This window comes from Ailuropoda melanoleuca, chromosome 1 (assembly GCF_002007445.2).
Source record: "Ailuropoda melanoleuca isolate Jingjing chromosome 1, ASM200744v2, whole genome shotgun sequence".
NCBI lineage: Eukaryota > Metazoa > Chordata > Mammalia > Carnivora > Ursidae > Ailuropoda > Ailuropoda melanoleuca.
In genome coordinates, this window is record NC_048218.1 from 108,420,348 (window position 1) to 108,447,766 (window position 27,419).

General features: G+C 41.7%; 1 long non-coding RNA gene across 1 annotated transcript; it reads right to left on the minus strand.

The window, feature by feature from the left end:
- Positions 1-8,304: 8,304 nt before the first annotated feature.
- Positions 8,305-26,816, minus strand: LOC109489168. Its single transcript, XR_002142117.1, has 3 exons — positions 26,715-26,816; positions 26,197-26,395; positions 8,305-8,349 (listed from the first exon to the last, which is right to left on the minus strand). It is a non-coding gene; the product is annotated as an uncharacterized LOC109489168 (long non-coding RNA).
- Positions 26,817-27,419: the final 603 nt, after the last annotated feature.

Consider the following 27,419-nt stretch of genomic DNA (forward strand, 5'->3'; position numbering starts at 1 on the left):
AAGCCCCTGAGTTTGTGATCATTTCTTACACAATAGAAAACTAATGCAGAGGGTGAAAATACAGAACAAAGACCAAGGGGAAGAAAGAAATCACTGCTCTAATAAATAATAGTGATTATATGTGGAATCATATAAAACTGAATAGATGTGTGTAAAGTAAAAATGAATATTTTAAAAGTAAAAAACAAGCCTCATACACATTTGGAATTTTTAAAGAAGATTTATTTGAGAGGGAGAGGGCGAGAGGGGGTGGGGGAGAAGGGCAGAGGGAGATAAGCAGACTTATCAGTCCCAGGACTCCGAGGTCATGACCTGAGCCGAAGTCAAGAGCCAGACACTTAACCAACTGAGCCACCCAGGCGCCCCCACATTTGGAATTTTTAATTGTAGAATGAATGTCGAAGACTATGGGGGAGTTGTGTGAGAAAGCGAGGGAAAGCGTGGAGGTATTATGCCCCTGTGAGTTGAGATATGAGAAAGATACAGAGGGAAAGGATTTTAAGAAGTGTAGCTGTGTATTACAAGTGGCATTCCTTTGGATGCCTGTTTGGTAGGTTTCAGTCGAGGTTTTCAACATAGTCAACAATTTGGGGATGTCAATGATACTTCTCTTGGATATAAGCACTAAAGCTGTCTAGAAGGTGACTCCTCTTTCTATAAATTATGCTCTCTAAAACTCCTTATGGGCTCCCCATAGCCCTCAGGCAAAAGCCCACACTTCTTAATAGGACTTCTAAGGCTCTTATCTTTGGCCCAACATGTATGTACAGAACTCCTTACATTTACATCACAAAGTCACAAGACTACCCTTAAAAAAAAGTTGCAACACTATTGTTACACACATACGAAGCGATCTTACGTGGGTGTATAGGTAGGATGGATTCTTACAGTGGATTGCTGGATGACAGAAGATAAAATCTTTATATTTTCAAAGTTGGTCTCCATGAAAAGCCTGTACCAATCTACAGTCTGCTCCACATAGGGTATGAGAGGGCCTCTTTCCCTGTATCTTGTTGTAACATTATAAATATTTATAATATCATTTATCAGAAATCTTTTTAATTTTTGCCCTTCAGGCAAAAAATGGTAGGAGCACATTTTTCTGATCTGCACCTTCCAGTATGATTTCTCTGCATTGCCAGTCCCTACCCTTCCAGTCTGAAATGATTTTTGCCAAATGAAAGGCAGACTGTCTTCTGTGGGACGTAATGGTAGAACTTTCCCCTTCCAGCAGTATCACCACGGAGCAGTGACGGACTGAGGATCACACCATCTAAGCTATTCTGTTACTCTCCAAAAGCTGCTTTGGGAAAACACTCTGATGAGTAAAACAGTAAAAATATTCCTGCCTACCAAGGTATGTGATGCAACACAAATGAATCATTAAAATCATTGTAAGAATAGCTCTCATTTAAGTATATAAAAGTCAGCAGGGAAAATGCTTTCAGGGTTTGCTACAATAATCTACAGTCTTAATGTCTTCTCTCTTACGAGCTTCGACAGCCTTGCCAAATTCATCTTGTTCACCTGCCTCGCTCTACTAACTTTCAAAGGAGCTGGATCTACTTACTGAAGCTCTACTGGGTAAATTTTAGTTACCCTTTTCTTCAAGATCCCTAGCTAAGCCAGCACGCATAGCTCACCTCATTCATTCATTCCATCATTCATTCACTCATTCAAAAAACTATGGAGCATGGATTTTGCACTAGGCATCCTGTAAAACCGAGGATACAGTGATAAATATACTGATGCCCTCTCTTCATGGATTTGCAGTTTAGTGAGAGAAGTCAGTTCAATAAATAAACCATTATTATATAGTACGGGGTTTGAGGAAGTTTGGGTATTTGGAAGTGGCTGGCTTGGAGTGGGCATAAAAGAGTTGCTCCAAGCTGAGGGAAAACAGTATGTTTTGTTAAAGAACTATCATCATCATTGCATGACATTACCTAAGTATGCACACCTAGGCACAGAATCACAACAAATTCTTGTGACTTTTAAAAAACAAAATTTCAGGAATGTATTGGAGATTCCTTTCTTTTTTTTTTTCTTTCTTTTTTTTGAGAGACAGAGAGAGAGCATGTGCACACGAGCACCCACGTGCAGGGAGAGGGGCAGGGACAGAGGGACAGAGAGAGAATCTCAAGCAGGCTCCCCGCTGAGCATGGAGCCTGACGCTGGGACTGATCTCAGGACCCCGAGATCACGACCTGAGCTGAAACCAAGAGCTGGATGCTTAACCGACTGAGCCATCCAGGCACCCCTCAGCTTTCTATTTCACTAGAGTCTCTGTCCCTGCCAGCTAGGTAAGAGTTTTACTAGGGTCGCTGGAAGCTCTTGCCGGTGCTACGACCACCCAGTTGACATTTGTAGAGTATCTTCACCATGCCTGGTATGTGCTGGGCATTGTGAACACCTAGCTGAATAAGACACTATTGCAAGCCCCAAGGATCAACAGTCTCATGGAGATGGGCGAGGAGATAGACAAATAACTATAATTATAATTCATCACGATAAGCACAGTAGAAAAGGAAGCATGTGTATTATAAGGTGATCAAAAAGGAGGGAACGAATTCACTCCACCAGGGAGCTGGGGAAGGAGTCACAGATCTTGGTGAGTAGATGTCTACCAGGAAGTCAAATTGGGGAAGGTTTTAGGATTTTGTTTGTTTGTTTGGTTGGTTTGGTTTTTTGGTTTTCACAGAAGGAACACAAAGACTGAAAAGAAATAATATTTGCAGGAAAAATTAAGAATGTGGTTATGGCCAAAGAACAGGATACATGGTAGGTGGTAGAGAGAAAGGGAAAGATGAACAGCATCCAGTTGGTGAGGGCTTGGCCTGGGTGATTAAGTCTGGCAGTGATGTCTGGGGTAATGGTGCTACACAGGAAATTTCACAATAACTGGTTATTTATGTAATGGGGGACGACAGAGCCTACTCCAAAGACAAAGTAATCTTTCACACCAAAAGCAGTTGAATTCACTCTTTCCTACCTCCTCCCCCATTACGGCTCCAAATAATGCAATCTCACAAGGGTACTGAATAGCCCGGAAGGTCCAAAGACAGATTTGCCTAAGACCAACCATTCCTGAGGCTAAAGTTCAGAAGCCAGCAATGATCTGCCAACATGAGAACAACCTTAGGTAGAAAATGAGCATCCCAGAACAGGCACCCCAGGAATCAAACAGTGAGAAGCACACAGAGGAGTACTGTTAAAGGTTATTACCAGTTTCTTAGTGAGGAGCAACTAGAGACAAATAAAACAACCCATTGACGATCCCCTTTGCAGTTAGCTGAACGTAACTCTGTATAATAAGCTTTATGGAGTTCTCATTTCAGAGTATGGCTCCCGTCAGCATGTTTTGCCACTTTCATAAATTCCTAACTTAAAGAGCCCCCCCCCGCCCGGATATGATTTTGTGTGCAGATATCTCTACTGAGCGGCCAGTGAAGAGTTCAGTGCCCAGAGTGAACAAAGCCAGACAACAAGGCCCCCAGCAAGACGGCTGTCTGGATATGTTACCTGCCACACCAGCCTTAGGGGTTTGGACTTCATTCTTTAGGCCAGAGTTTCCAGTAACTAACCATGAATGGGCTACGTAGACCCTCTTGGACCTTAAGATAACTAGGCAGGACCTGGGACAATCATAGTCCTGGGCCCTTTGCTTCAGCTATAGATAATCTCTTCCATTTAGCTCGATGTGAACCTAAAAATATTACTATTTCCTATGTGTTGACAGGTGAAAAAGCACTCTTGCCATGGGGAGCAGTGATGAACTCTGGTCATCACCCCTCTTCACCCTGAAATGTGGTCACCTTCAACTCAAAGCTTTGCATGCTTCTCTGGCATCTTCTGGATGCCTAAAAAAATATGCTCATAGTATAGAAGACCTGGGACCTTCACATTGGGATAATGAAGATGGATTAGCAGGCAGGATCGAGAGCAAAGAGGTGAAGTCATCGTTAAATTACCCTTTGAGATGCAATTACATGAAAGATAGTGAATAGCTGCTATCCATCTCTTCTTAAAAATGAAATGGAATTGGGCTTGAACTGCAGCCTGAGGAATTCATGCTAGATAAAAGGATGCAGCAGGACGGCTTCATGCTCCTGCGGCTCATGTTGACCCACGGGTGTAGTTATAGCGTGCTCTGGTCTGGAGACGTCAGTGTATTCATCTGCCATGCTCACTCATCTCTGTATCCGCTATACCCAGTGCAGTGCCACATACAGAGCGGGCGCTCAATAAATGTCGCATCGCATAACTTGTGAAGCGATAGTGATCAGGAGAGACAGGCTGATGTTCTTGAAAGCTGTTTAATACAGAATGAGTGTTTTCACTTGGAATATCTCAGGACTCGTGGACCGTGGAGCCATGATGTAGTCTTCTGTTACTCCTTTTCCTTTCTCACATCCATACCTTCCAAGTCCTACACTGAGAAACTCATACTCCTGTCCATGGAGGTAGCTGACTTACTAAATTTTCAGGAGTGAAATGTTATTGGTTATGTTCCTTTGGAGCTTAAATCTCTGAGATGTCTTTTAGTATGAATATTCTATAGTTGAAGATTTACTGCTCTGTTTGCTACACGTTGTGAATTCTTCGGTTACATGTTTTTCACATCCCTGTTCTGTTAGTTTGTTCCTTCCCTGGCTACACACCATGCCTGGGCTGGACAAAGAGCCAATTAATGTACTGTTTTTCCTACTCCGTGAACTTTACTATGTTGAGTGAACAAAGGGCAAGAAGAGAAAACACTGTCTTTGCTACTTGTCTGAATTTAAATAATCTCGTAGCTTTACTAAGACTTCTTTAAAAATGAATCCCTGGCCCTGAATAAAACTCTAATCTGCATATAATGCCACAAGTATTAAAATTCACTATCCAGTCAGTGGATTTTAAAATCCAGTCAGGGTACTAGCAGGGAAGAGATGACACACTCGAAGTACAATTGGGGGGAGTTTAATTATAGGATTATTTCACAAAAATCGGCTGGAGTTATGGGCACCAACAAGAAATGGTGAAGCATCCAGGGATGAGCCACACTGGGGAGTTGTTACCAACCGTACAGTTGGAAGGGCAAAGTGACAGTCAAAGCTGAGCCCTGGGAGAGAGGCTGCCTGGCAGGGGCTATGGTCTTGAGTAGAGGAACACAACAACTGCCAAACCAAAACGTGGCAGGGGATAAAGAGCCCATCCTCTTTCCACCCGCCCTCCAATCTCCTGACGGTGGCTCCCATTGGCAAATCCAACTGGCGGTTTCCAGGATCTGCTTCCAGGGATACAGAACGTGCTGGGGAGTTGGGGGGAGAAGGAAGAATATTTTTGGAGGGTCAAACAAAGAATACACAGCCAGTCACTGTATCAATCAGGGTTCGATGGGAACAAATGGCAACCCTTAGTTACAGTAATTCATCGCAGTTCATGTATCAGATGTCTATTTGCGAAAATGTGGGTGGGACATAGGGGAACCACAAGAGATTATGCAATGACCTAGAGTTACTAGCAGTGGAGCTGTTACGACCTAAGGATTTCAGTACCGATTCCAATGTGTAGGTTTTCTCCCCACACTACGAAGCAATTCTTCAACACCAGCACGGTGTCCTACAATTCAACTCAGTTCTGACACTATCTACCCAGGGATAGCGTCAGATTCCACAGGTTAGGGGCTCCGACCTACAAAACGGCCCCCACTTCAGATGTCAATCGCAAGTCTAGTTTGTTTTGTTACCTCTGCTCCTACTGATTAGCTATAAATCGGAGGTTCCCGCAACCCCCTTCTTGGGTTTAATTTGGTAGGGCAGCTCACAGAATTCAGAAAACCAGTTTACTTACCGGATTACTGGTTTACTATCAAGTCTATTAAAGGATACAAATGAATAGCCAGGTAAAGAGATACATAGGGCGAGATCTCAAACAAGGGAGTTTCTGTCCCCATGGAGTTTGGGGCCCAGCTCAGTGGCACATGGGAATGTTTGGGTTCACCCACCTGGAAATTCTCCAAACCCTTTCATTTTGGGTTTTTATTAGGCTTTATTATGCAGACACACATGATTAAATCATTGGCTATTGGTGATTGAACTCAATCTCCAGCCCGTCTTCCTTCACGGAGACCAAATACATATAACATAAATCATACTATCACCCCACCCAGCCCCAACAAGACAAGGGAGAGTGCTGATATGAGAACCCAAAGGAGAGTGTGTGTAGAGGACCCTGCCTCAGGGCCGCAGTGAGCACCCATGGGAACATGACCTAATGGAGGGCTAGGGGAGTAACGCCCTGACCTCCCCTTGATTCTGCCTTCTAGGCTTCCACTAGGGCTCCCTACTGGCCAAAACAAACTGGAGGACAAGGCAAGGGAGCTCTGGCGATATGTCCATATAGGTCAGCCTCTAGACAGAAAGTAGGGTGGAAAAGGGTGAGGAGTGAAGCTGGAGAGGCAAACCAAAGATACCTGGCATAACGGCCTTAAACTAAGTCACTCATTAACTAACTAACTTCTTTCCTCACCTCCCTCCCACTCGACTTTACTTATTTTTTTTTTAAGATTTTTATTTATTTGACAGAGATAGAGACAGCCAGCGAGAGAAGGAACACAAGCAGGGGAAGTGGGAGAGGAAGAAGCAGGCTCATAGCGGAGGAGCCTGATGTGGGGCTCGATCCCATAACGCCGGGATCACGCCCTGAGCCGAAGGCAGACACTTAACCGCTGTGCCACCCAGGCGCCCCGACTTTACTTATCTTTTTATGTAAATGTTACTTTTAAAATTCCTCAGGGAGGGCAGATTGCTCCGTCTTGTTGATCTCTTAGCATTTTTCAACTTTTTAAATAGAAGTTTTCTCTCTTTTTAAATCTTAATTTTTTTTGAGAGGGGGAGGGGCAAAGGGAGAGAATCTTCAGACTCCTCACTGAGCTCAGAGCCCTATGCAGGCCTTGATCTCAGGACCCTGAGATCATGACCTGAGCCCAAGAGTCAGACACTTAACCGACTGAGCCACCCAGGCACCCCAACAATTCTGTTTTTTAAAAAAAACAAAACTTCACAGGGACCCTAATATATGAAATTAATAAAGTGGTATTTCGTGGAAATTTAGAAATGTAAATTTACATTTCCTTACTTTTGGGTTAACCAAAGAGAACAGTAACAAGATTTTTTTTTTAAATTTTATTTATTTATTCGACAGAGATAGAGACAGCCAGCGAGAGAGGGAACACAAGCAGGGGGGAGTGGGAGAGGAAGAAGCAGGCTCATAGCGGAGGAGCCTGATGTGGGGCTCGATTCCAAAACGCCGGGATCACGCCGAGCCGAAGGCAGACGCTTAACCGCTGTGCCGCCCAGGCACCCCGGTAACAAGATTTTTGATTAACGCGGGAGTTTGACTTCAGTCTCACCGGCCTCCCTTGACATCAGCGGCTGCCAATACTGACAAACTCAAGGGAAAGAGTTTGACAGCCGCGGATATAAGTGACAAGGAAAACCTGAAGCTTCCATTTTCCCACCCTACAATTTCTCCGTGAGGCCGCCTTTTTGTAATCAAAATCTGACTACTAGAACACATGAGACACAACTGACAGCTACACTTTTCCAGCCACCTGGTCAGGAAATATCTCATCTCTCTGAAAACTCATCCTTTACGCCTCGGTTATCAAACACTTTGGAGCAGCTTAGCCCAGGAAATGAAGGCTCTTGTTAAAAACATGGAGATTTAGGAAGCCGGGACGTGATTAACCACGTTGGCGTTTTGCCAAATGAGCAGTTAACAACCAGGGCTGGGAAAACAAGTGCCGATTAGTAATCCCTGGGTTTACAAAAGGGGTTTAGACCCAATCCTAACAAACCACCGTGACAGACTAGAAAATCCACAGCCTATTGGAACTGCCACTGTGCTGCCTTAAAAAAAAAAAAGTATTAGTCTAATCAAAACTTATTCATCACTACCTCTACTTGTAAAGAAAAAAAAAATCCCATAAGATTATTTATATTTAAATTTAGCAGCCTGGAAATCTCCTAGATGCTCTCTATAAAACAAAATTAGACTTTGAAGCTACTCATGGGGTTTCTAATGATTAATGTTTATTTTAGTCTCAGTGAGCTATGCCAGAAAGAATGCTGGCTCTGAAGTTGATCAGAATTGGCGTACCAGTTTTGAATGCATTTTAGTTCAAGTAGCAGAATACCAAACTTACACTGGCCCAAACTAGCCTTTCTTATTTTTGTCCAATTACTAGATGTCTGAAGGGAAGCCATTGGTTCCTGCGGTTCAGGTCCTTCACCATGAAGGGTCACGTCTCTGCAGTGTTCCTCGCCTTTCTCTCCTACCCCTCACTTTGTGGTGACACAATACCTGTGAGGGAAGAAGGGACATGAGGACATGGGTCGGTGATGGTGATGTTGGAAGAAGGTTGGGAGCATGACAAGTCTGCTTGGGGAATTGTTGACTCCGGGGCCTTGGTCATGTGATGGCACTCAACACATGTGTCCTACAGGCAATTAGAGATATAGAACTGGATTTGAGGACAGAAATTGGAGTTAAGGAGGATCACTTAGGGGTGAGAAGGCAGGAGGATTCTAAATTGAGAGCTTAGGGGAAGACTTCCTTTTCAGGACTAAGAGAAATACTCCCTCTGTAAACAGGGGATGGTCTGAAGGGGAGGTGGTGCAGATTGAACAATTGAAGCATAGCAGCCTTATTAGATGGGAAAGGGGGGGGTCCTCTGGAAGTGGGGTTTGGGCCACACTGAGTGAATGGATTGGAAACAGCCAGTGTGGGGACATACAAGGGCTCCAGGAAGCTGGCTTGGCTAGTAGGATGATAAAACTTGTTGTGATTCAGGTCTGCAGATTTCCAAAGTTTCCAAAGCAGCAGTTCAGGGCCTAGGAGTGGAAACAGAGCTAAAAGACATGGATGACCCAGGGTCGGTAATGGCCATGGGGTGAGGATGTCAGGAGTGTTCACAATGACCAGGTAGAGGAGGCTAACAGGAATCCAGACCAGGCAGGGAGAACATTCAGGGAGTCAACCCTCTATGATGAAGCCTCGGGCTCTTTTTCTCCTGTACTCATTATCTCTTGAAGTTCCTCTCCCTATAAAACCAACTGCAGGATGCCAGAGGTAGATTAGTTTTCTAAGAGAGAACAGTCAAGGGATAGTGGGATTCACAATTATGAAGAAATTAGCCTGGCTCTAGGTTCCAGCAAAACACTTGCGTAATAGAACTTCAGCTCCAGATCCCAGATCACTTCTGAGGGGTTAACTCTCAGTCTTGCTGGACTGAGATATTTCCTTTCGTTTTTATACCTTGTCTCTTATTCTTGCATATTTAAGAGTAGGGCTCTCCAAACCTCCCTGCTCCTATGAGAGGGTTTTAACTTGGAAGGAGCACACGTGGGTACCTCCTACCTAATTTCAACCAGCAGGAGCACGGAAGTAGAATTAGCCACCCTCTTGTCACAGGGATGGTCGCCTACACGACAGTGGCTTCCAAAGTCATCCTTGGTTTTGGGGAAGTTCCTTGCACTCCTGCAGCACCACAGGAAGAAGCATGACCAGTAAATTGAGACTGACTGCAGGATCTATTGTAGGGAGACATTTAAGTCCAAGAAAAGTAGGAGGGCATGATGAGAGAACACCAAGAATGCCAAGTGTGGTTTCTGAACTGGTGAATTCAAATGATAGATCTTTTATCTCCCCACATCTTCATTTGAAGAAAGAACTTCTCCTTTAACCTTCTCCGTAGGAAAGAAAGATGGTTTCTCTAGTCTCACAGAGTTCTAGGGTCTTAGTATTGGAAGGTTATCTACTGGTCCAGTCCAGGATGACACCCAGAGCAGCAAGCACTTCTGAAACTGCCTTGGCAGCTGGCTGTTTGGTATCTCCTCGAACACTCCCAGGGATAGGAGTGGATTACTTGGTGAAACAGTTTGTGACTTTCTGACAGGCCTGATTCTTAGACAACTGTCCCTGACATGGGACTGTCATTTGCTTCCCTGTAGTTTTCATTTATTGGTCCCAATTTTGTTCTCTGTTACCTCATGAAGTAGATATTTTGCCTCTCTCAAATGAGGGACTTTCCAATGTTTCAACGCTCCTCTCAGGCTCCCACTAATACTTTTTCTTCAGACAAAACACCTCACAACATCAGTTTCTTAACTTCCCCTTCAGTGACAGGGCTTTGGGACTCCCCACCACGCTGGTCCTCATCTCTCAGTCGGTCATGCAAGCAGGAGGCCCCCAGACCTGGACACAGCATTAGGATGTAGGCTGACCAGGATGGAGAACAATGGGATAATTCCCTCCTCTAAACTGGACACCCATGATTCAACTACTATAGTCCAAGGGTGCATTCTTCTCTTTGGTCTGATGAGGCTATAACCCCATCTTCTGGGATTTCAGTGTACTACCACTTAGCTCTCTTTCCTTCTTATGGTTTTTAAACTATAGGTTTACATAAAACTTGTCATTAATTCTTTGTCTCTGAAGTCTTGGGCTAAATTCTACACCTCTTTCTGATCCCTGGGAAACTTCTCGTTACCAAGTGCCATGAGATAACAGTTGGGTTTAGTTTAGGCTCAATAAATATTGAGTCATTGCGATGTACTCGGAATTATATTAGATGTTAAGGTTGGGGGAGAGGGGAAAAGTGAATGAGGTTATGATTTCTACCTTAGGGCAGCTTGCTGGATAGAAGATACCCACATAAACACATCATTACCATGTGATATAAGAAAAACTGTAACATAAACACAGTGGTCATGAGGGCTCAGGTGAGGGACTCTTGGCCCAAATTGGAAATTCAGGGAAGGGTTCCCAGACATAGAAACATCTCTAACATTAAGAATTAAAGGATACTGGGAAGAATGTAGGAAGTCAGAAGGGACAAAAAGAGGAGTCAAGGAGGCAGGAAGCATGTTGGCATATGTGCGGAGCTACAGGCTATTTATCTGGTAGTAGTAGAGCACCGAGTACGAGATAAGTAGGGGCGATGTCACTGAAAACCTCAGAGTCAGCAGGCAGTGGGGAGCCCTTGAAATGGTTCAAAAAATGGGAGAGTAATCAGATTTGCCTTAGTAGAAAGAATGGATTTAAAGATGGCTAATTTATAGGCAGGCAAATGGGTTGGGAATACTTAGAACTCTAAAAGATTTTATTCATTCATTCATTCATTCGTTTATTTATTTATTTATTTGAGAGAGAGAGAGAGAGAGCAAGCAGTGGAGTGGGGAGAAGCAGAGGGAGAGGGACAAGCAGACTCTGTGCTGAGCAGGAGCCCGACATGGGACTTGATCCTGTGATGCCGAAATCATGACCTGAGCTGAAACGGAGAGTCAGACACTTAGCTGACTGAGCCACCCAGGTGCCCCATGGAATATTTAGGAGTCTAATGGGTTAGTTCAAGCAAGAGATGTTGAGGACATTAATGAAGACAGTGGTATTAGGATGGGACAGATCAAGCAATGCAATAGGTATGACTGGCAGGCCTTGGTTGTGGAAAGCTGTGAATACAGAGAACAACAATAGCAACAAAAATCCAGATTCACTCCCAGAAATCGGGATTGAATGCCCAGAAGGATGGTGATACAACCAGCTGAGAGGGTGGAGGAGATGTCTGGGGAATCATAAGCCCAAGTTTGGAGTGTAGAACTTGAACAGCTTATTGAACATGCAAGTATAATGCCCAGCAAATAACTGGATCTATCTATCTGAATGTCACAGGAGATCCCGGGCCAGGAGATGGAGATCTTCAGTTCATCAGAGGGAGTTAAAATCATGATAGTAGATGAGCCAGTACAGAAGAGTATATAAAGAAATAGCCATGAGACCAGTATATGACTGTGAGGTATTCCAATATTTAAGGCATATATTCATTCATTCAGCATGTTTTCTTTGGTTGACACAGCCAAATTTGATATTGTTGCCAACATATAAAAATCAGAGAATTTCACTCCAAAATGAGGCTTTTGAGATTTTCTTAAAATTAGGAGCTTTGGACCCACTGGGCTTGCATTTTCACATAACAACATTATACCAAAACTGAGCTTCCCCTTTCAAACAGGATACATGTTCTCAAATTCTCTACAGTTTCCACGACTCCCCATTGTCTTTCTAACACCAAGACGAATGTCAACTCCCATTAATCACTACCATGGTGCTTCTATTTCATATACTTGCTTCATTTATTTATATCACTTGCCTAGCCGCAGTAGATACTCGAGTTTTTAATTCCCAGCGTAAAAGGTGAGTAAAGCAAGAGGATCCCATTAGAGAGACTAAGAAGCACAGAGAAATGGAAAGAAACCAAGAGAGTGATATCCTAGTTGCCAAGAAATTTTAAGAATGAAAGTTCTATAGTGTCAAGCACTACAGAGAGGTCATTAATAAGCTAAGGATTGAAAAGTGCCTTTTGGGTTTGTCCATATGAAGAACATTAGAGATAACTGCCGGAATAATTTTCTCAACAGAGAGATGGATGATGGAAGTGAGATCTCAGGGATGTGAGGAGTGAATGGGAGGTGAGCAAATAGAGAAACAAGTTAATTTTTCTCTTTCCAGAAAGTTGACTGGAAAGGGAATCAGAGACCCGGCAGTATCCTGAGGCAGAAAGGACCAAATAAGATTATTCTTCCCCAGAAAGAAGTCTTCGAGCATATTTATATGCAAAGAGCCAGTAGAAAGAGGGGTGCCTGGCTGGCTCAGTTGGTAGAGCATGCAACTCTTGATCTTGGGGTCATGAGTTTGAGCCCCAATTTGGGCATAGAGATTATTTTATAAATAAGCCAGTTAAAGAAAAATTGGTGATATATAAGAGAGATGATAATGCAAGAAAGAAAGTGCCAGAGATGGGAGGGAATGAGGTCAAGAGTATGATTGAAGGGACTGGCTTTAAACTGAAAAAGGAAATTTTATCCCCATGAATGGCAGAGGAGAAAATGTTAGGAGAAGGTAAATTTGTAATGTCAAATCTCTTATCCAATCACATTCTTAATAAAATAGAGGGAGGGTCATCTGCTAAATGTGAAAACTGTGATGGCAGGCAAAGATCTCAAGAATGGTGAAGGGTTGGGGTGCCTAAGTGGTTCAGTGAGTAAGTGTCTGACTCTTGGTTTCTGCTAGCTGGGGTCATGATCTCAGGGTTGTGGGATTGAGCCCCGTGTCGAGCCCTACATCCGGCTCCATGCTCAGCAGAGTCTGCTTTTTCCCCCTTTCTATCTCCGACCCTCTCCATGCACACTCTCTCTCTTGTTCTCTCTCTAAAATAAATAAATAAATCTTAAAAAAAAAAAAAAAGAATGGTGAAGGGTTGTCAGTGTTCTTGGGTAGGAAGGGGGTTACGGGCTCACCAAAGACCATGAAAAGAGTTGTTGCATGGCCCCAAGGGCCCAGCCAAGGCTGGAGGTTGGGAATTTTGTGACACCAGTCTGGATGGTTGAGTGATTTTCTCTAGCCCCTGAGGAACATGCTTAGGTATGCCGTGTATTTACTACCACACATGGCAATATTATCTTTAGGGGTGGCAAATACTATAGCTAAAAATACAGACCTAGTGAAAAAGCATGCATCACTGTTATTTCTAAGGCATTAATGCTCTACAGACCTCAACTGAACTTTTGGTGTCACCTTTTATATATTTCCCAAGTTTTAGGAACAGGAGGAAGACATTATTAGGCTCAAGAAGGCTCAGACTACAATTGATTTTTCCACTTTTCAGCTGACTGAGAGTGCTCAGTCTGATCCAGAGACGTTGTATATGTTTTGGGGAGATGCAAAGCATAGGCAGAGGTAGAGTCCAAAGCCCAGTCAAGGGGAAGGTTAAAACTTGAATCAAGAAGATGTTATTGACGGGGGGCCTGGGTGGCTCTGTCGTTAAGCGTCTGCCTTCGGCTCAGGGCGTGATTCCAGCGATCTGGGATTGAGCCCTGCATCAGGTTCCTCTGATGGGAGCCTGCTTCTTCCTCTCCCACTCCCCCTGCTTGTGTTCCCTCTCTTGCTGGCTGTCTCTCTCTCTGTCAAATAAATAAATAAAATCTTAAAAAAAGAAAAGATGTTATTGAGAAGGAGCTAGAAAGAAAGTGGTACAAATTAAGGGGTGCGTAAGAGTCAGGGACAGAGGGGACAAAAGGAAGGAAAATAAGATAAGAGAGAAGAGAGGAAGGGAAAAGTGTGAAAGGAGAGAGAGAAGAGAGAGAGAGACATTAAAAAAGAAAGAAATGTGAAGAATAAAGCAAAAAAAGAAGAGGATATTGCAACTGTGGAACCAAGAAACCTCCCTGGAATCAGACCTTCCCCTCCATTTGCTTTGGGAGTTGGGTCTGTGGTTCTACTTGTAAATCTCTTCTTCTTGGTACTATAAATGGTAGGGGACATACCCATTCCCTCCACCCAGCTACTGAAAGTCCAGGCCTTCTTTAAAAAAAGAGATTAAATGGCCAGAGAAGCTATAAGAAGATAACTCTACCAAAGTTTCTTTTTATTGTTTAACTTCTAGGTAAACACTAGCCTCAAAACCAGGTCTATTTTGTTGACAAAAGTTAAGACAAATTGAGAAGTTTTAAATGTTAACCATTGGTTGGGGGGGCCTAGGTGGCTCATTCAGTTGGGCATCCGACTCTTGATTTTGGCTCAGGTCATGATGACTGGATTGTGGGATTGAGCCCCATGTTGGGCTCCATGTCCAAGGAGGAAATCCACATAAGATTTTCTCTGTCCCTCTCCCTCTGCCCCTCCCCTCCACTCTTTCTCTCTCTCTCAAATAAATAAATCAATCTTAAAAACAAAAACAAAACAACTTTAACCATTGGCTGGTTATGTGATCACAGGTCCTCCACTTAAGCTGAGTCCATATAAATTTTAAAAAGTCTGTAAATTGGGAGACACTTCCAGGAGCAAAGGAACTGGCAGGCACCATTTCCCTCCCCTATCCTCCAGCACAACCTATGGCCACCTGTAGTAACCAGTACTGCACCAACACTCCTTATCTAACTTGCTTGTACCAACACCCCTCCCCGTCCCTCCCGCAGGAGACCAGAGCAAACTCTGCTGCACTACATCTCCTGACCCATGTGTTTTGCAGGACCTCAGTTCTGGCAGCAGCAGAGGCAGGTCTCCTTTTGCAAGGAGACTACTGCACAGCTTGCTACCCACAATTGGCAAAGACAGCCTCTGCAGACAACTGGACTGAAGGAAAAAGAGGCCATGACTCAATAGCAGAGCACATGCAACACATATAGGGGACACTCCCTGAAGCACCAGGCCCTAGGGAATAGGGGACATTGCACTGCAGGGCACTACAGGACCTCTGCATCATAAGGCTATTATTGTTAAAAGAAATAGCTGACTTCTTTAATACATAGCAACAGACAGAAAGTCAGACAAAATAAGGAGATAAGGAGATAAACATCTCCCAAATGAAGGAACAGGACCAAACCACAGCAAAAGACAAAAGCAAAACAGATCTAAATAATATGTCCCATAGAGAATTTAAAGTAATGATCTTAAAGATACTCACTGGACTATAGAAAAGAGTGGAGAATATCAGTGAGACCCTTAACACCGAGATAAAGAAAAAAAAAATCAGAGAACAAGAACACAATAAATGAAATTAAAAATACGCTTGATGGAATACATAGCAGACTAGATGAAGCAGAGGAATGAATTAATGTCCTGAAAGACAGAATAATGGAATATAACCAAGTTGAGCAAAGGAGAGGAAAGAAAATTATGCAAATTGAGAATAGTCTTAAGGAACTCAGTGACTCCATCACGTGATAACAGCCACATTATAGGGATCACAGAAGAAGAGAGAGAAAAGGGGGCAGAAGATGTATTTGAAGAAATAATAGCTGAAAACTTCCTCAATCTGGGGTTGGAAACAGATATCCAGATCCAGGAGGAAAGAGATCCTCCCAAATTTCAACCCACACCAAGATATATAGTAATTAAAATGGCAAAAGATAGTGATAAAGAGAGAATTTTAAAAGCAGCAAGAGAAAATAAGACAGTTGCATACAAGGGAACCCTCAAAAGGCTATCAGTGGATTTTTCAACAGATACTTTGCAGGCCAGAAGAGAGTGGGAGGAGACATTCAAAGTTGAAAGGGAAAAAAGATCTGTAACCAAGAATACTCTATCCAGCAAGGCTATCATTCAGAATAGAAGGAGAGATAAAGAGTTTCTCAGATAAACAAAAACTAAAGGAGTTTATGACCACTAAACCAGCCCTACAAATGATATTAAAGGGGGCACTTTAAAAAAAAAGATTTTATTTATTTATTTGAGAGGGAGAGATAGCAAGAGAGAGAGCAAGTGGGGTGGGGAGGAGGAGAAGAGGGAGAAGCAGGCTCCATGCTAAGAAGAGAGCCCAACGTGGGGCTTGATCCCAGGACCCTGGGGTTGTGACCTGGGCTGAAGGCAGACGCTTAACTGACTGAGCCACCCAGGTGCCCCTAGAGGGGACACTTTGAATGGAAGGGAGAGGCCATAAGGGAGAGTATGAAAAGGAAAAAAAACCAAAAGCAGTAAAAATAAACATTTCTGTAGAAATCAGTCAAGGAATTCATAAAATAAAAGGATGTAAAATATGACACCAATACTTAAAATGGGGGAGGGAGAGGAGTAAAGAATGGGTTTAAACTTAAGCGATCATCAACTTAATATAGACTGTTTTATGCAGAAGATGTATTATACAAATCTAATAGTAACCACAAATCAAAAGCCAATAGCAGATATACAAAGAATAAAGAGAAAGGATCCAAGGATATCACTAAAGAAAGCCAACAAACCATGAAAGAGAACAAGAAAGGAACAGAGAAAAACTACAAAAAGAAACACAAAACAAGAAACAAAATGGCAATAAATACATATCATCATAATTAGTTTGAATGTGAATGGACTAAACACTCCAATCAAAAGACAAAGGATGGGGTGCCTGGGTGGCTCAGTTGGTTAAGTGTCTGACTCTTGCTTTTGGCTCAGGTCATGATGTCAGTGTCCTCCGTGCTGGGTATGGAGCCTACTTAAGATTCTCTCTTACCCTTTACCCACCCCTCACTTCCACTGCTCACACTCTCTCTTAAAAAAAAAAAAAAAAGCAAAAGACATAGGGTGACAGAATGGATAAAAAAACAAGACCCATTTATATGCTGCCTACAAGACACTCACTTCAGATCTAAGGATACCTACAGATTGAAAGTAAGGGGATGAAGAAACATTTATCATGCAAATGGATGCCAAAAGAAAGCTGGGGTAGCAATACTTCTATCAGATAAAATAGACTTAATAAAGATTTATTTATTTATTTATTTGAGGAAGAGAGAGAGAGAGAATGAGCATGAGTGGGGATGGGGGCAGAGAGAGAGGAGAGAGAGAATCTCATGCAGACTCTCTGCTGAACATGGAGCCCAACATAGGGCTCAATCCCACAACCATGAGATCATGACCTGAACTGAAATAAAGAGTTGGATGCTTAACCAACTGAGCCACCCAGGTGCTCCCAGATAAAACAGACTTCAAAACAAAGACTGAAACAAGAGACAAAGAAGGACACTATGTAATAAAGGGAATGATCCAGCAAGAAGATATAACGATTATAAATATTTATGTACCCAACATGGGAGCACCCAAATACATAAAACAGTTAATAACAAAAAAAAATTGATAGTAATACAATAATAGGAGGGGGCTTTAACACCCCATTTACATCAATGGACAGATCATCCAAATAGAAAATCAACAAGGAAACAGTGGCTTTGAATGACACACTGGACCAGATGGATTTAACAGACACATTCAGAACATTCTATCCTAAAACAGCAGAATACACATTCTTTTCAAGTGCACATGGACCATTTTCCAGAAAAAATCACATATTAGGCCACAAAACAAGTCTCAACAAATTCAAAAAAAGTCAAAATCGTAACATGCACTTTTTTCTGACCACAATGCTATGAAACTAGAAATCAACCACAAGAAAAAATTTCAGATGAGCACAAATACATGGAGGTCAAATAACATGCTATTAAACAATGAATGAGTCAGCCAAGAAATCAAAGAAGAAATAAAAAATTACATGGAAACAAATGAAAATGAAAACACAATGGTCCAAAATCTTTGACATGCAGCAAAAGTGTTACTAGGAGGGAAGTTTATAACGACACAGGCCTCCCTTGAGAAGAAAAATCTCAAATAAACAACCTAATCTTATACCAAAGGAGCTAGAAAAAGAAGAACAAACAAAACCCAAACCCAGGAAAAGGAAGGAAATAATAAAGATTAAAGCAAAAATAAATGGTATAGAAACTAAAAAAACAAAAGAACAGATCAATGAGACCAAGAGCAGCTTCTTTGAGAAGATCAACAAAATTGATAAACCTCTAACAAGACTCATTTAAAAAAAGAGAGGACCCAAATAAAGAAAATTACCAATGAAAGAGGAGAAATAACAACCAAGACTACAGAAATACAAACAACTGTAACAAAATATATGATAAACTATATGTGAGCAAACTGGACAACTTAGAAGAAATGGACAAATTCCTAGAAACATATAACTTACCAAAATTAAAGCAGGAAGAAATAGAAAATTTGAACAGACCAATCAGCACGAATGAAATGGAATCAATAATCAAAAAAACTCCCAACAAACAAAAGTTCAGAACCACCAGGCTTCATAGGTGAATTCTACCAAACATTTAAAGAACAGTTAATATCGATTCTTCTCAAACTATTCCAAAAAATACAAAAGGAAGGAAAACTTCCAAATTCATTCTATGAAGCCAGTATCACCCTGATACCAAAACCAGATAATAATACCACAGAAAAAGAGAACTACAGGCCGATATCTCCCATGAGTATAGATGCAAAAATCCTCAACAAAATATTAGCAGACCAAATCCAATAATACATTAAAAAATATATCATTCACCATGATCAAGGGGGATTTATTCCTGGGATACAAGAATGGTTTAATATTTGGAAAACAATCAACATGATACGTCACATCAATAAGAGAACAGATAAAACCCATATGATCACTTCAATAGATGCAGAAAAAGCATTTGACAAAGTACAACATCCATTCATGATAAAAACTCTGCAAAGTAGGTATGGAGGGAACATATCTCAACACAATAAAGGCTTTATATGAAAAACCCACAGCAAACATCATCCTCAATGGTGAAAAACTGAGAGCTTTTCCCCTAAGGACAGGAATAAGACAAGGATATCCACTCTCACCACCTTTATTCAACATAGTATTGGAAGTCCTAGCCACAGCAATCAGACAAGAAAAAGAAATAAAAGGCATCCAAATTGGTAAGGAAGAAGTAAAACTCTATTTGCAGGTGACATGATACTGTATACAGAAAACCCCAAAGATTCCATCAAAAAACTACTAGAACTGATAAATAAATTCAGTAAAGTCACAGCATACAAAATCAATGTACAGAAATCAGTCGCATTTCTATACATTAATAATGAAGCAGTAGAAAATGAAATTAAGGATACAGTCCCATGGACAACTGCACCAAAAACAATAAAATATCTAGGAATGAACTTAATCAAAGAGGTGAAAGACCTGTATTCTGAAAACTATAAAACATCGATGAAAGAAATTCAAGACGACAAACAAATGGAAAGCTATTTCAAGTTCATGGATTGGGAGAACAAATATTGTTAAAATGTCCATACTACCCAAAGCAATCTACAAATTCAGTGCAATCCCTACCAAAATACCAATAGCATTTTTCACAGAGCTAGAACAAACAATCCTAAAATTTGTATGGAATTGCAAAAAAACCTGAATAGCCAAAGCAATCTTGAAAAAGAAAAACAAAGCTGGAGGTATCACAATTCCAGGTTTTAAGTTATATTACAAAGCTGTAGTAGGTAAAACAGTATAGTACTGGCATAAAAATAGACACATTGATCAATGAAATAGAACAGAAAATCCAGAAATAAACCCATAATTATATGGTCAATTCATCTTCAACAAAGGAGGAAAGAATACCCAATGGGAAAAAGACAGTCTCTTTAACAAAAAGTGTTGGGAAAACTGGATAGCCACATGCAAAACAATGAAACTGGACTACTTTCTTTCACCATACACAAAAATAAACTCAGAATGGGTTCAAGACCTAAATGTCAGACCTGAAACCATAAAAATCCTTGAAGAGAGCACAGGGAATAATCTCTCTGATATTGGCAGTAGCAACATTTTTGTTGATATGTTTCCTGAGGCAAGGGAAATAAAAGGAAAAATAAACTATTGGGACTACATCAAAATAAAAAGCTTCTGCACAGTGAAGGAAACAATCAACAAAACTAAAGGGCAACCTACTGAATGGGAGAAGATATTTGCAAATGACATATCTGGTAAGGGATTAATATCCAAAATATATAAAGAACTAATACAACTCAATACACCCAAAACAAATTATCCAATTAAAAAATGGGCAGAAGACACAAATAGACATATCTCCAAAGAAGACATATAGTTGGCCAACAGACACATGAAAAGGTGCTCAACATCACTCATCACCAGGGAAATGTAAATCGAAAGTACAATGAGATATCACAACATACCTGTCAGAATGGCTAAAATTAAAAATACAAGAAACAACAGGTATTGTCAAGAATGTGAAGAAAAAGGAACCTTTGTGCACTGCTGGTGGGAATGCAAACTGGTGCAGCCACTCTGGAAAACAGTAAGGAGTTTCCTCAAAAAATTAAAAATAGAACAACCCTATAATCTAGGAATCACACTACTGGGTATTTACCCCTCAAATACAAAAACACTAGTTCAAAAGGATATATGCACCCCTATGTATATTGCAGCATTATTTATAATAGCCAAACTATGGAAGCAGCCCAAGTGTCCATCAATTGATGAATGGATCCATTCATCATATATATCTCCACACACACACACACACACACACACACACACACACCCACACACACCCACAATGGAATTTTACTCAGCCATAAGAAAGACTGAATTCTTGCCATTTGCAAAGACATGGATGGAGCCAGAAGGTAGAATGCTGAGCAACATAAGTCATCAGAGAAAGATAAATACCATATGATCTCACTCATATATGGAATCTAAGAAACAAAACAGATGAGCAAAGGAAAAAAGAGAGTGAGGGAGAGACAAACCAAGAAACAGGTTCTTTTTTAATTTCTTTTTCTTTTCTTTTTTTTTTTTTTAAAAACTATAGGGAACAAACCAATGGTTACCAGAGGGGAGTTGGGTGGGGGGATGGGTTAAATAGGGGTGGATTAAAGAGTACACTTATCATGATGAAAAAAACCCAAAATAATTGACTTTTAAAGTCTATAAGTAAGAACCCATTCATCTCATCATTCTACAAAATGTCCTTCTCTGAGTATGAGGTGTGGCTACAATTTTTTAGGTTATGCCAATGCCAGGGTGTCCAATGGCTGGGATGCTGATAGCTTCCCCTAAATATTACTTAGGGCTTACCCCAGTTTTTTGTTGTGGTTATTTTTTGTTTGCTTGTTTGAAGTAACAGCTTTATTAAGACCCAACCTAGGGGTGCCTGGGTGGCCAGTCAGTTGAGTGTCCGACTCTTGATTTCAGCTCAGGTCATGACCTGAGTGTCCTAAGATCCAGCCCCTAGTTGGACTCCATGCTCAGTGTGGAGTCTGCTTGAGGTTCTCTCTCCCTCTGCCTTTGCCCCTACCCCCGCTCATGCAGGAGCATGTACATTCTCTCTCTCTCTCAAAATAAATAAAATCTTAAAAAAAAAAAAACCACTCTAGTTGTTTATGTGGTGCTCTAAGCTACCCTACCACCATCTTCCAACTTGATTACCTCCTTAATTCCCTTGTTTCTAGAAATTCTGCAGCCCAACTGTGTCATGGGTCCCCAAGAACATCCCTGTGTCCAGTGATTCACTGGAAAGACTCAAAGGACTCAGCAAATAATCATACTCATGGCTATGGTTGATTATAGTGAAAGCATACAAAGCAAAGTCAGCAGAGGGAAAAGGCACTTGAGGTGAAGTCTGAAGGAAACCCGGTTCGATCTTCCAGGCACAAAAGAACCTGTCCCAGTGGAGTCACACAGGCTGCAGCTAATTCCTCCCACAATGAATTGTGACATCAAGTGTGAAATGTTTTCCAGGAAAGCTCATTAGAGACTCAGTGCCCGGGGTTTTTACTGGGAGCTGGTCACACAGACACCCTGTGCATAGCACATACCAAAATTCTAGACTATCAGAGGGAAAGCAGGTGTCCAGAGAGTTTAGGCACACTGAGCTACTTACACTTTGTTTCCTATCAGCATAAAGAACGGTTTACCATTCAATTCCCAGACACCAGCCAATGACGAACCTTGCAAGCAGCCTTTCTAAGCATGGCAGCCTCAGACCTGCTATAATTCTTTTAAGTTTGTTTCTTTGTTTGTTTATTTTTTGTAATCTCTACCCCCAACATAGTGCTTGAACTCACAAACTCAAGATCAAGAGTCGCACGCTCTTCAGACTGAGGCAGCCGGGCGCCCCCATGTCACTTGTTTTCTGCACACCAATATGATGAAGATATTTACTGGTTACAATAAATTGATTTTGCAGTTCTAATACTAGGGGCACTTATCACTAAAATTATAATATACTGTGTATGTCTGTATGTTCTTAGTTGCCTAGTTGTTTATTTTTCTGCCTTTCCTGCTAGAATGTAAGCTCCTGTGTAAGGAGGGTAAGGACCTTGTCATATTCACTTCGGTATCTTTAGCAGCTTGAACAGGGCCTCCCCCATCACAGGCACCAAAAGATACCGGCTGGAGAGACAAACGATCAACAGTTAGGCCTAGACAGACTCAGGTGTGAGCTTCCTTGGAATAGTCAGGGAGTGCACCCTCTCCGCGGGTGACCATGACCGTCAGATGGGGCAAGAGCCGGAGGAGTGCTTTTCAAAAGCAGTATTGTCATAGTGAGTCCTGGTCCGGTGCACTTTACAGACAATCTCTGGAGATCTCACCTGCAGCTGTATGAAGAAGACAAGAATGTTCTATATCTGCTCATTCTTTCCCCCTTCTCTTGATAAAGATAAATGTGGTGCTGGTGTTTTGTCCTGCTTCCTCCCCACTCTCAGAAACATTTCTAATGCCCAGATTAAGTATTTCCTAAGGGTAGAAAAAAAACTACATTTGTTTTGAAAAATAGCCATGTGTGCAGCCTAGGAGAAACACTAAAGGACTCATGAATGGAAAGGGATCTCCGGATTGAAAATCAGTTCTCACTTAATGTCTTCTCTGGCTATCGCTCTGGCAGTTGAATGGGGTCAGGTTTTCATCTTATGTAATATGATGGGACAATTCAACTTCCAATGAGTGCAGCAAATTTCCCTAGAGCTACATAGGACAGAGCTAAGTGGTTCTATAAACACATATGGAAACTTCGACACTTTAAAGAGAGGCTAAATACTCTGAGGGACATGTCAGCCCCAGGGGAAAATCACAGCAGGGTCAACAAGCAGAGCTCTTTTCAAAGGGACAGGAAGGGCTCTGACTGCACTACAGGAGTGGCAGGTGACTTTAGGTACACATTTTTTGTGACTCACTCAGAGAATAAAATAAGCAACACCTTTTATCTCGGGATACCAGGGGAAAGAGAAAGCAATACAGCCATAAATGACCACAGGCCATTGTATTTGGGGTCAGAACAAGGTATCTGTTGGGATTTCAGCAGGAAACAGACACTCAGAAGGACTGACTGAAAGGATTCAATGAAGGTTTGCGTACAGGTTGAGGAAACCAACAAGGGAGAGTGAACACCCAGGGACTAACAGCAGCTGGAAGTTTATGCTACTCATTTAGGCTTGGTGAGAGCCTAGGGTAGAAGTGGTGTTATTGGGCCCAGTGAGCTCTGTAGCCCTGGGAGAGGAGCTGTAGCTTTATGCAGACAGGGTCAGAACCAGAAGAAAATTGGGGGCGGTGGTAGTGATAAGTATCCTAGTCTGTCTTTCTTCTTACTCACCAAACTCCTGCTGTTGGCTCCTGCTGGCCAAAGCCCACAGGAAGCCAGGGGCAAGGAAGTTTGTAAAGGCAAAACATAAAGGTCAGGGGCGCCTGGGTGGCTCAGTCAGTTAAGCGTCTGCCTTCGGCTCAGGTCATGATGCCGGGGTTTGTGGGATCAAGCCCCGCATCAGTCTCCCTGCTCAGCGGGAAACCTGCTTTTCCCTCTCCCACTCCCCCTGCTTGTGTTCCCTCTCTTGCTGTCTGTCAAATAAATAAATAAAATCTTAAAAAAAAACACAGATGCCAGCTTCTTGGGTGTGGAGCAAGTCAGAGAAGGGCCGAGAAAGTGTGGGTGAGTTGGAGAGCGCACGTGGACAAGAGTCAGCACAGGTATCTCGAACACCCCCATTACAACTCGACCACCAACAATGGTTATCATCTGCTGGATGCGTGAGGCACAGTCTTTTGTCCTTTACATGAAAGACACCACGTAATACTTGTGATTTACCATGAAAATAGGTTGAAGCTTCAGGGCCTCTTACTTGCACAGACATCTCTCAAGGTCCTTAGGGGGACCTTCCAAAAGTTTTACTTTCAGAAAATTTGTAGATGTAAGATGAACTGACCTTCATTAAGATTAGTAACTCTTTCCATTCAAACTTCCTTACCATCACATATCCCTTCTTAAATCAGGTGGCACCGAGTTATCAGTGGGAAGTTTTTGGATCTGGCTAACAAGAAGCTGATTTGCGGTCACACTTAATTTGGGTTCAGTGGGATATTTTGGGGTGGCTTACAATCATTCCAGTGTAGGAACCACGTCCAGGAATGCTCCTTCTATCTACTGTGTGATTGATCGTGAAACAAAGGGATCCTATCATGATCTGACACAGACCTACAGTACATCATGCTGCATGTGGGGCCATGGGGAAGACACAAGAGTTGAAAGAAACAGAGCTAGTCTCTGGAAAATTCTTCCAATCATCATTATGTGTAAAATTGTAAGGGGAGGATAGAATTCTCAGCGATGCCTAGACACAATTGGAAGTAGCAAGAATATACTGTGTAATTCATTGCATTCAATTGTAACAACATCATACTTTCCCCCTCTTTTATTTATGGGAACTGTGTGAAACAGAATAGGAAAATTTTGTGCTTTGGGGCACAAAGCAATATCAGCGCTGCTTATATGCAAGTTATTATAAATCCCATATATTTACATGTATTTTGTAAGCCACATAGGTAAAAACCAGAGAAAAAATACTTGTAAATATATTCTAAAATATGTAATAACAGCTAATATTTATAGAGAATGTACCATGTGTCTGGTACTGTGCTGAGCATTTATAGATAATTCATTTAGTCTTTACAACAACTTTTTGAGGTAGGCATCACTCATCTTTTCTGACTAGTATTTTCAAAAGCCTAAACCTGTTGCTGAGACCAAAATTTGAGGTGAGAGATGACTACTTTCCTGGGAAGCAGGATTAAAGAAGGACTTTGCTTAGAATAAGGCCCCCAGAGACTGGAGCAGACCTCAGTGGCTGGGCCCCAAGCGGCAGCCACGATGAGCCAAGGCCAAAGCACAGTATGGAAATAGCCACATGCACCCTCGGGGGAACACTTGGCCTGGGACGTGAGCACTTCAACAGAAATTATTAGAATGCCTATCAGAATGGAGGCTTAACATATGATTAAGTTGATGTATAGAAATTAAAATTTTTTGGACCTCTGAGTTTGAGAACTCAGATTTATATCTGCTATCTACCATCTAAGTGTGACTCTGTGAAAATTGAATCAAAGGAATTACACGCCTTAGCTTCACTGCCTTCAAAATCTGGGTTAACCAACAGAAGGAATATTGGCTTTGGAGCCAGAAATAACTGGCTTCAAATCCCAGTTCTGCTATTTATGAGCTAAGTGCCCTTGAAAAAAAATAAAAAATAAAAAAAATCTTCCCGAGTCTCAGCTTCCTCAACTGTAAAATGGGTGTTATTGTGGGAATTAACGTAGGATGGTCTATCTGGAACTTCTAGCCTCTTAGTACATAACAGACACTTAAATATCAGTTCCCTTTTCAAATGAAAATCAAATCTGAACACTGTGTCTGGAAGAAAGTATTGCAGAAGCACAAATTTCATAGTCCTGTTCCAACACCACCTAGCCAATATGTCCCATGAATAACCCAACCGTAATTTTAAAAATTTTCAACTCACCCAACGTGTTGCCCCGTTTTCTAGAAACTGGAAACCAAGCAGGTAACGTGCATCCTTCTGTGCACCCACACCCTGCTGAATATGAAACTGATACAAAAGCTTTCTCAGTCTGTTTGCAGAGTCCTCGTTGGCTTTGAGGCAGATAGATCTACTTCAATTAGTACATAATCCTGCTCACCTCAGACTTGTAGCGCTCTCACTACAACCAGTGAGAAAGAAAAACAATAGTCCATTTAATTAAATTATGCTAAAGCCTGAATTCAATCCATCGGTGTATTAAGAAGTAAGATTTTGAATATTGATTACTGTTCTCTGCACAAAAACTCCACTCCCTGCTCCCCACTCCCTTCCCCATAAAGAAGATTACTTCTTCCCTACCCTCACCGCAGCAGTTTTTATTTTATTTAAAAACAAATTAAATAGGTCCAGTTTTAGACAAAAAGGAATTATATCGTTTCCCCTCTCCTTTCCTTAAGCTTTCTGTGCCTGGCTTCTGGGACTTTCTGTCCTGCACTAACCATCTCATTTTAGGTGGCCACTTTCCTCCTGCTGCCCACTATGGCTTCTATTCTGTGGGCAGCGCTTTGGGCTACTACGGTCTCTTTCCTCTCTGTCTGCTTTCTTCCTTCTGCTAACTACCACTAAGGGAAAGCCTGGCTTTGCCTGGGATCTCACTTGGAGCTATACTAGGCATTTCCTTTTTTGGTCCGCGCAGAAGTTACACAAAGGGCTGAATAAGGAAATGTGAGTTAACTAACGTCCTGCTTCTAATAATCTATGGAGATGATTTGGTGGCCCATGTCGAATCTGCAGCCCAGCCCAGCTCTGAATGAAGTAAACTTCTGACTCCATATGGCTCTCTGTGAAAGGGTAAAGCCTGCCCCCGCAGTAATTGGCTAAGGAGGAAGAACTGGGCAGACAGATTAGATTCAAGATGAGAGAGTAGGGCAGCTACTTGCAAACATGATTGTACCATAAAATAATCCAGGGAGCCTTTAAATAATATTGAAGTTTTAGCCCCACTCTACCTGATTTAATTAATCTGATATGGTACTTAGGATAGGTACTTTTTAAAATTGTGGTAGAAAACATATAACAAACTTTACCATCATAGCCATTTTTATTTATTTTTTTATTTTTGGATTAATTAGTGTTTTATAATAATTTTTTATTATGTTATGTTAGTCACCATACAGTCTATCCTTAGTTTTTGATGTGATGTT